Here is an 11,279-nt window from a genome sequence, read left to right on the forward strand (position 1 = left end):
AAAGAGTGTCTTTTTTTTCCAATACATAGTTCATGAACATGATGACAAATGATTGTTCCTGATCTTGCTCGCTGGGCATATCAGCCGGCATTTCTCCTCTCCCAATTTAGATGATATAGGAGATATACATGCGTCGTTTATTTTATTATTTTAAATTTTAAATTTTAAATTTTAAATTTTTATAGTAAATTTTTTTTAAAAATTATCATATCTCAATTCTAATTAAAAACTTAAATTTACAAAATGAACGATCATTAATCTATATTAATGCTAAAATCGAGGTAATATTTAAGTAGTCTGATCACATGCATGTTTACTGTCATTATTATTATTACTCTTGGTGGCGTTTATTATCATTTCTTTATTATTATTATTATTATTATTATTACTCTTGGTGGCGTTTATTATCATTTCTATATATTAGTATATTTCAGAACAGACCTCAATTTTTACGTTTTTCATTTTAATTTTCAAATCGTGTCCGTGTCTTTGACTTAGCCTTTTCCTGTTTTCCATAACCATATTATTTAGGTTTACTTATTATACACGTGAACTCATGCTACGAAGATGCCGTGTCTCTAGAACTTCCATTTTTTTTTCTCTTTCTTTTTTTCTGCAAATTTTGGTTTTCGTACTTTTAGTCCGCAGAAAAAAAGATGGTATGAAATGATGTACTCGCGGCCAAATTGTAGAAAATTTTAGAAAGAAAAACTTTTTTTTTAATGTAGGACAATGAGCGAGAAATAAGAAGTGGGGGAGACAGAAGAGAAATTAGACAAAAAAGAGAGCGAATTTAGAATTTAGAGAAAAAGGATATTAATAAGAGGAAAATATGAATAACCAATATCATTAATCAAATCTCTAGTCTCTATTACTTTGAGAATGTTCACTCATATTTATAAGAAGTAAAAAAAATTATTAAAACATTTTAGAAAACTTATTAAGCTCTTATAAAGTATTAAGAAATAAAACGTAAAATTACTCGTTATTTTCAAGATTAGGCAATCTCAACTGAATGTTAAATTGATGGGTTACTACTAAATACTAACATTTGAGTGAAATAATCTCTCTAATAATGCAATGTTATTTTTTATGCTAAATTTAACAAATGCTATACTTATAAATTTGGCACAAAGTATAATTAACAAATGTCAAATCTAACATTTGATAATCATTACAACAGTGTTCTTTTAAAAATTATTCTAAGTTTAGAAGTTTACTTTGACAAGTTTTAAAACTTAATAATCACATAAAAAGTAAATATGATATTTGAAAGAACATTATATTTTAGAGCACAAAATACAATAGCACATTAAATTATATGCTATTTTCACTTTTTTTTAGTGACAAATGTAATTACTCTGTGTTGCAAATAGTCTTACGTATGTTGAAGGAATCATAGAGCTGGTTCATACGCTTGAATTTCTAACGCAAATATAATATAAGTCAATTGGATATTTAGCACCAAAAAGTGTGATAATAACAAATTTCATAAGTTAATTTTATTCATACTTAAATGTATGATACTATTTCAAATGTTAAATCTATTTTTTGTTATAATTATTGTTTTGAAAATTATAAAAGTAAAATATTAATAATTTGAAAATGGTAATGTTGCAATGATTAAATAAAAAATATGTAATTAAATGCTAAATTTGTCATATACTAATTTGGTGGCAAATTAACATTGCATTAATGGAGAACAATTTTCCAACTCAATTATTAAAATTTAGCATTGTATTGGAGATACTCATCTAGGTCCATATCACGAGCAAAAACTAAACCAGTAAGACCCTTATTAAAGTAGAATGGAAAAGCAAATATTTTGGCCAAAATAATAAGGATCAGCTGCGCAAACATTACTTGATATAAATCTGCAAAGTACTTTATATGACTAAAACCCCAAAAAAGGCTTCAACATAAGGGTATGGACCTTTAAGATCCACAAAGTTGAAAGCCTATTTAATTTCCATATCCCTTGGACGATATGAAGATTAAGAGAGGTTTGAAGTCTGAATATGAAAGCTCACAAACACAAGACCATACATAACTTGCAGCTGTGAGTAGATCCCAACTTTAAACACAATTGAAGTTCATAATCAGATCGCGAAATTAAAGTTTACTCTACGAGTTTTACTCGATAGGCAAACTTTAAACGCAACTGGGTTCCTCTTAATCAGCTCAAAGATCAATGCAAATGCAGACCATCCCCCGGAGAAGTTATATAAACGCGAATAAACTAAAAACTTCACAGGCCAAGATCTCTCTCCTACTTGAAGTGTCACAGTTTGTGATTTTGCCTCAAGTTACTTCTTCACGAAAGCAAACGGTAGATGCTGCAGAAAGAAGAAAATCGAAAGTCTATCATGTGTTGGTGCTAATTAATTACTGAGGTGAAACTTCTTGATCTTGTGGTTTTTCTATCTATAGTTATGAGGAAATTCAAGGGAATAATTTATAGGAATGAGATTATGCTTTCGAAGCTCTGCTAGCTCTAGAAGATGAAGGCCTCTGAGCGATTATGAGGGCGGTATTCTCTTCAGATCCTGGACTTGCCTAGTCAAAAAAACAACTTAATAGCAGTTTGAGTTTTCTTTAGTATTATTTTTAGATAGTTGATTCATATACATACCTTCAGGATCAACTGCAGTTTCCTCTTGTTCTTCCTTTATAATTGGATCCATCAAAATCACCATGCTCGTCGACTTGAATTTAACACTCGCATTTCTCTTCAGATTGGCAGGTTTAGTTGCTTTCTCACTAGCTGAAGATCACGTATAATGTATGGGATGAAATTTACTATAGCCATAGTAGAGACTGAATCTAATTTCTGTTAGAAGTATTACTTACCTTTGGGCAGGCAACCATTTGCCTTAACAATGGAAACCTTAAATGAAATATCATTTCTGTTTGTTACCTCAAAAGTGCATCTATCGCCTTCTTCCAATCTATTATCCCGAGCGAATGCAAACCAACCATGACAGAAGTTCGTTACCGGTGATTGCTTCAGTTTCTCTCTTACTTTGTATAGGACAGACCAAGACCTACCATCTGAAACCCAAAGCACAGCATCACCTTCCTTCTTACTAAAATAAGTCTTTGCAAACTTTTACGGGATGTGCTGCCCAAATGAAAAGGAACAGAATTACTTGTAAAAGCACGCGAGAAAAATAGTCGATACATTCGGCCAAGATATGCATGTTTGCATTCATAAAAGGGTAGCCTCAATTATCTATTTCTGTTTATAGAGAATTCATGTGCTTGGGAATCCCTGATGATTAATGATTAAATAAACTAAGATTTTACCATTACTGCAATTTTAGATAGACGCGAAAGCGAAAGCCTATGGCTATGGGGTCGCTTTTGTAACCAGATAATCTTCACTGAAATGAAAACTTACAAATTGGCTTTTCAATCTTGTATATGATGCTTGCATAGAAACCGTGAAGGACGGATTTTCAGATTGAAAACACGAGCCAGCCATTTCAGGAGCTCGAGCTCTAGCGTTTCCATTATCAGGCACTCCTTCCAGGCATGTAGCAGCATTATCCACTGGAGATTATATAAAAGAAAAGTGAAAAAAACTGCAGAGGGAAAATTTGATAATACAAATCAGAGAAAGAACAAGCATTGGTTTTGCTATTTACCTGCAGGTGAGACAGAGGAGTTTGCTCTTCCATTTTCACGGAAAATTGAAACCTCGAATAATTTTTCAATGCTCTTGGTCAGAACAAAAACACAAACATCACCTACTTTCAGATCATTGTCCTTAGCAAATACCTTCCAACCATACTCAAATTTTGCTTTATTATTTATTCCATAAATTCCAAAACTATAATTTACGGACCAAGTCCTCCCATGAACTTTAAGAATCACATGACCACGCTCGTCAATGAGATACTTTGTCGCGAAGAGATATGGTACATTCTTGAGGACAAAAGAAAACCAAAAAAATAATAATGAAACTGATATCAGCTCACATTTTGAAAGGGGAAAGAAAAAGGAAAAAAAAAAATGTAGTTTCAAAAACTGAACTTAAGAAGAAGATTAATTACCAATAGATACTTGATTCCAACGTAGGATGGTTGCATGGAAACCATAAAAAAAGGGGTTTTGGATTGAAATCACTGGCTAGTTTAAGAGCATGAGCCTTTTCTGTTGCACTCAACTTCTGCCTGTCGACATCCCCACGTTTACTCAATTTTCGCAGGATAGATTTCTCCCCACCACCACCTTCTTCATCATAAAATTTAAAATTTTAGAAATAATTTGCACAGCACATACAAATTAAGCAAGATGCTAATTGAATTTTCATGCATAATTTATCAAGTTGAGAATGAGTACCTTCAGGACTGATTTTTCTTCTCTTCTGCGGCCGGGAACATGGTAATGGAGATTTCTCTCTTGTTTTGCAAGAGGGTGAACATCTTTCCAAAATTACAACAGGTCTACATCTTCTTCATTTTCTAATTCACGGGCTATTTTGTCAATATCATGCTGTTTCTCAGAACGGTTGGAACTAGACGGATAATCTATCTCTGTGGTGCTTTTGTCAAATATGAAAACATGGAATTGAGAATTCCCTTCATATTCAAAAACCAACAAATCCCCACGGCCAAGAGAATAATTCTTTGAAAAATCTGTCCAACCCTTGTCTATCCGGATTTTTTAGCTTAGTTAGTCCTAATTTCCATTGTGAACCACATGGCAGCTTAAGAAAGACTGGAGTTGATAAAGTATCTCCACACTTGTTCACAATTCTTTTAGGAATTTGCTGCAAAATAAAATACCAAATAAATTAAGAGATTTTGTTTGATGTGTTCAAACCCGCATTTTTCTCTCATAAAAAATTTAAATTTCAAAAGTTAAAATAAAAAATTATTAGTTTAAACCTATGAACTAAACTGGCCCTAAAAGTTCAATTCAATTCCCAGCAAGTTCTATATTCAGAATTAAATATATCAAGAGAAAAGATAACTAAATGACATGGTATACATAAGGTTAATGAGCTCTTTGGAAATCAAGATGTTCCAATTTGCAAATTATTTTAGACTATTAAAAAGGATGTATATTTAAAAATTAACTTATGGAAAATTAAACACTATACGCCAAAAATTCTAGACAATTATAACCATAGTTCAAAATCAAGAGAAAAGATAACAACAAGCATGTTGCTTGATATCAATAGTCCCTATATAAACAACAGTCATATATATAGAACAAGGAAACAAAAAATACAAAGATTAATGCAGGCAGCCAATATATATGCTATGATATTTCAGAAAAACTGAAATTAATAATATTAATACACACGACTATTAGTGTAGGCTTTTCTTTCTCCAAAAAGTATATTTATATATCTAGGACAACGTAGTCAAAACGAATATATATATATATATATATATATATATATATATGCTTACAAGCGTGTTGTCCCGAAGAGTGTCTTCAAGGATGATCTTGAAAAAACGAGGAGAAATTTTTGTTTGCAAATCGTTTTCCCGGCGACTACAGGCCATTTTTTCTTTAATTAAAAGAGTAAACCTTCAAAAGCTTATAGATATAGAAGCCTTCAAAGAGTCATGTGAACGATATATGTTCTTCTACAAGATGAAAGTCGGCCTCGCTCACATATTCTATATACAGTCATTCTTTTAAAATTTATTTTGTATCGAATTTCAAAAAGTATTTTTGATTTTAGAAGATTTGATCGTCCTAGGTAACTTAACGTATCCTAATATTGTAATTAGTATTTGAATTTATTTGTTTTAAAGTAAGAAAGTTTTTTATTTTAGAATATTTGATACTTTTGGATAACTTATCATATTTTGATATTTTAATTAGTATTTACACATACACAACTCAGTATTAATGGATAATGCAATTCTTTTTCCTAAAAAAAAAAAAAAAAAAACAGAGTCTTAATGGTGCTTTTTATTAGTGATTCTTTTTCTTTCTTAATTAGGTCATGGATATCGAGCCACGTTAAAATTTGACTTTTTTTCTTTCCTTTTATTTTTAGTATTTTATAGCTAGTAAAATAAAATAAAATAATATGAAATACAGATATGCTCATGACGAGAAGAGCTTTAGAAAAAAAAAAAAAAAAGAATGCAAAAAATGAAAAATAAAATACTAAAAGCGAGATCTAAGGCAAATGATTACAAACGATTCCTGATCAAGCTTGGTATATCAACCGGCATTTCTCCACTCCCAAGTTAAACATTTGATAAAAGTTTTCTGCAATAGCTACTTCTTAAAAACTTTTCAGATAAGTACTAGGGTCGTTTGCGTGTTTTATGAAATCCATGATTTACGTCTGCTAGGGTTTTCCCTCCTAGTGCCGCCCCTCTACGACTCTCAAGTGGGGCCCAAGTCCAGTGCCGCCTTCGGGTGGTTCATCGGATCTCCACCCTAGATGCGGGATCTCAATCGCACGGTGGATCTGCCGTGTGTGACGGTGACGGGTGGTTTCGGTTTGACCAGAACTCCGGAACTTGTTTTGGGTGGTGTTTCGCCGCCGCTGTGGTAGCCTTCTCCGGGAGCGTCGGAACTCCGACGGGTCTTCAACTCCAAGGTGTTGCCCTCTTCGTGTTACAGTCCTCCTTGCAGGGCTCGTGGCGTTGGTGGATCTTTTCTACTGCTCGTCGTACTACGGGTGGTTTGTTGGTAGCTGCAGTTGTCCCTTCTTGTGCCGGTGGTTGTATCCTACACAATTGAGATCGCCATTCTCGAAGATATTAATTTTCTTAATTCAATTACAATATTGAGATCATATCGAATTAAATATGTGGGGCAATGCAACAGTTTTGACATATGGCTTTTAGTAACCTATAGAGATCATGTGAGCAAAATAAGGTCATGAGTTAGCTAGAAAATCAATAAAAAGTCTTCGAGATAATAAAAGAAAGGAATGACATCAAATACAAAAAAAGATAACCATTTACTATAGAACAGATTGCAGATTGCAGTAGTTCGCTCAAGTTAGGAAATGAAAAAGAGCACAAAAGCTCTATTGCATACATAGGTCCATATCTCTAACGTCATTCATTATTTACATCAAAGGTATCTTTTACATCTATAATAGTAGTCATGAGAATCAAAATGTCAATACGAATTATATAAACTTTTATAATTTTCAATAAGAATGATATAATGACCTGTTGACAAAAACATTAGAAACCCGCCATAAATATATATCTGTTTGTGTTCTGATGGTTTAGCTATGATGAAAAAATGGAAGATCTTCTTGATCAGGCTTATGAACTGTTTTTCTCCAAGGAGGGTAGTGCAATGCTGCCGCTGCGGAAATGTGCGAGAAGAACTAATTCTAAAGACATCAATCTTCTTGAGGTACAGAACTATTTTATCAAAACTCCTCAAATTATTTGTTCGTAAGTTGAAATGCCTTAATAGGCAACTCTGGAAATTATAGGCTTTATTTTTTTGGTAAATAATGTTTGTGATGGTGAATATCATTGTTTTGGGATGTGCAGAGCGGTGGTGATGAAATTAACCAGTCTGATTATGATTCAGATAGACACGACACGAGTGATCAGGAAGCAAATTCACTTGTGGTACCACTCAGTCTAACTCATGAAGAAGAGATAACAAACAAGTGGTTTAGTCAGGACATCTTTGCTGAAGCCGCGGAATGGTGATCTTGGGAAGTTTGATAGTGAAGACGAAATGCAAGAAAAGGTGCCAAATATATTTTTCATGAAAAGGCCAAAGTATTAAACACAGAAAACAAAGCTGTGGGGTTAAAAAAGAAGATTTAGAGATTATTCCAGCTGCAGATTTGAGTGATGACTCGTCCTCAAATGAAGATATTGACATAAAAGCTGAGATATTAGCTTGTGCAAACAAGATGCTGAGAGTGAGGAAGAAACAAAGGGAACAAATACTCAGATGATGGCTATAATAAGTACATGTTTGATGATGGAGGCTTCCCCAAGTGGTTTTTGGATGAGGAAAGGAGGCAACGCCAACCAAATAAGCTCGTAACTAATGAAGAGATAGCTGCAATGAAAGCACGGTCTAAAGAAATTGATGCCCGACCGGCGAATAAGGTGGCAGAGGCCAAAGCCTGAAAGAAAGGAGTTGCGATGAAGAAGCTTGAGAAGCTGCACAAGAAGGCCAACATTATATTAGAGCAGACAGACGTTTCTGAACGATTGAAAGAGGAAGCAAATTGAACAATTATATAAAAAGGCAATTCTTAAATAAACCACAGAAGGAATATGCTGTTGCAAAGAGAGGAGTCCAAGTAAAGGTTGGCAAAGGTAAAGTTCTTGTTGATAGGAGAATGAAAAAGGATTTGAGGGCTGGTTGAACTTTCGGCGGGTAAGGCTTGAAAAGGCAGTTCTAAAAAGCCCTACAAAAGCTCGAGGAAAGAAAGGAAAGGGTAATAAGTAACAACAAAGGAAAAAGAATAATGGAAAATGCATGGATGTCCAACTCTAAGCTGTGAATTTCTTCTGTTCTGCCTTTGATGTGTCAACTTCTGTTTTGCTCTATTCATTTATTTTGGAAATGCAAAAGCTTGATATACAATGGCTTTAAATTTTTTCTATTACTTAATATTCTAAATCTTTCGATTAGCAATTCCTCAACTCGCCGTTGGCCTGTCATCGACACAAAACTTCACAGGCCATGGCCTCCCATTATGCTGAAGCATGACAGTGCTTCCTCTTTCCAGCTTATTCATAATCATCTTGAAAAAGCTCGTTGGTATACCCTGCGAAATAGTAGATCCCCTAATCTGTCACAGAAAATCCTTATAATGACCTACATTTATTGCTATTAATTGCTCAACAAAATTTGAATGAATTATAAAAATTACCAAAAATCCTTTCATCACATAAGCCTTTGACATTACACATTTGAAGAAAGGATACTCCGGAATATACTTGTTGGCTCCTTGAATAGCTCTCACTTCACTTGCGCATACTTTTCCGTTCGAACACGGTGTCAATCTAATAGTGGGAATCCTACCTGCAAAAGGATCAACCAAAGAGTTGTAATTGCAATTTTCCAAGACATGGTAACATTTGTTTGCTTATAATTAAGTAGAAACTTACTAGAATGCCTATTTTGAGAATGCCCTTGATCATAAACTTCATCTTCTTTAGATTGTTCCCCTTCTGAGCTCTTATTCTGGTTTTCCCTATGATAATTGAGGAACATAATTCTTTTCCTAGAAGCCGTCACAGCAGTAGTACTCTTTTGGCAGCAAGTTCTACCATAAATTTCAACATGAAATTACGAACTCTCAACATAGTGAAACACAAGAAAATCTCCAAGCTCCAAACCATTTTCTTGCGCAAATTCCTTCCAACCCTCCTCAAAAATAACGCGTTACCGAAATTTTCCACATTAACATTCCAAAATCTTTCAGCGGGGCTCCAAAGAAGGCACCTCCTAGGTATTTTTCCATCAAAATGCGTGACAAAAGCTACTGGGATTATCTGAAAATACATTGACGATTGGATATGTGGCGTACTAGTTAACCCAAAAAAGAAAAAAAAAAAGGGAAAACCCCATGTGAAAAAAAAGAAAATAAAGAAATGACGTGTACCCAATTGAAGGAGGAGAAGCAACCTGCATAAAAGGGAAAAACACATATGATTAAAAACTCAGGAAAGAGATAGTGTTTTTTTTTCCCTATTTCGGCAAAGATCTTCACATAACAATTTCTAGACAGCCTCCTCTTAGAAGCCATAATTAACAGGTTCCTTTTTCATCAAAGTATAGAGAGGGGTGGAAGAGCAAGAAGCAAACATAGAAGAAGAAAGAAAAGACGAGAGAGAGAATAACAAAAAAAGAAGAGAGAGAAAAGCAGAAGAAAATGCAAAAAAAAAAAAAAAAGAACATTGACGCTTCGGGGAGTAAAAAGGGAAAAAAATAGAGCACAGACAAAATAGATAAACAAACTTCGAACAGTAAGAATGTGAGAGCAGCTACAATAAACACGCTATGGATTCTAATATTCCAACATAGTTACTAGTTGAGAGATGTGTGTGTTCTGCTTCTAAATTTATTGCAGATTTTTGTATCAAATTCAAGATCCGTTTCATCATTACCACATTGAGTATGAGTATCTCCAATATTTCTTTTAACTCTTTCCGGACTCCGAGCATGTTGAGGAAATGGGGTCGTCGGTTCCTCCTCTTCTTTCAGGCAGGGAGAGCCACCGTCACCGTCATCATCATCGTTGTCACCATCATCAATGTCGGACTCAATAACCTGGGTGGAATTAGTTATAGAGTAATCTATCTCTAGACCAGTAACACCAATTATGACTACATCAAATTGAGAACACCCTTTGTATTTGAAGAACAAGGCCTGTCCATTCTCTAAGGAATAGTGTTGAACAAATTCTGGCCAACCTTTACACAACCAAATATCACCATCATATTTTGTCAATCCCATATGCCATTTTGCACCACTCGGTGTCGTAATAATTACTGGATCTGATATTGTCTTTCCATAGTTTGTCATAAATTGTCTCGGAATCCTCTGCAGAATGAAGGGAAAAAAAATGAGTTAGTATTGAATGGATCAAAGTGCAACTTTTACGCAAGAAATAAACCCTCTAAATGAACACACACACTCAACAACAATTTCCTTATTCAAAATAGTACTCTGATTTTTTATTTGCTGAAAATTAATAGTACTCCTTTCATTTATTTCACAGAAATAATGTTAATTTCTAGAAAAGGTAATAAAGTAAAACGATTGTTGCTATCATGTCCAAGTTGAGATCATTACAACTAAGGAAGGTATATATATGACTACAAAAGTTTGGCCAAATAGACCTATATAACATATATAGTTAAATATATGTGGCACTAGCTACATTATATACATACATATGTGTGTGTGTATTTATATTATGAGATTATAAGTTCAACAATTTTACTTCATATCTTTGCTAAAGCGAAAGTTTCGGCATCTCCTCCAAGGCATATATTAAATAGTGTTGAAGACAATCAAGTAAAATAGGAAAGCAAATATTGTATATTAACTCAATTAGTTTGTTACCATCTTAGTAAAGTCAGAGCTAATTTATAGGCATTAGAATAGGATCTAAATTGTATAGAATCGTGTATAAAGATGTATTCTTTTACTGTTGAAATACACAGCATATCATTTTTCACCAAAATACCTTCTTATTATGGTATCAGAGCGTCGAATCTTGGTGGCCTGAAAACTCTGCCCATTACAGCAACTTTTCTTCCAATTGATCGTCCATTCCGATAAACAATATTCAAACC

This window comes from Morus notabilis, unplaced genomic scaffold (genome assembly GCF_000414095.1).
Source record: "Morus notabilis unplaced genomic scaffold, ASM41409v2 Scaffold25, whole genome shotgun sequence".
Lineage (NCBI taxonomy): Eukaryota > Viridiplantae > Streptophyta > Magnoliopsida > Rosales > Moraceae > Morus > Morus notabilis.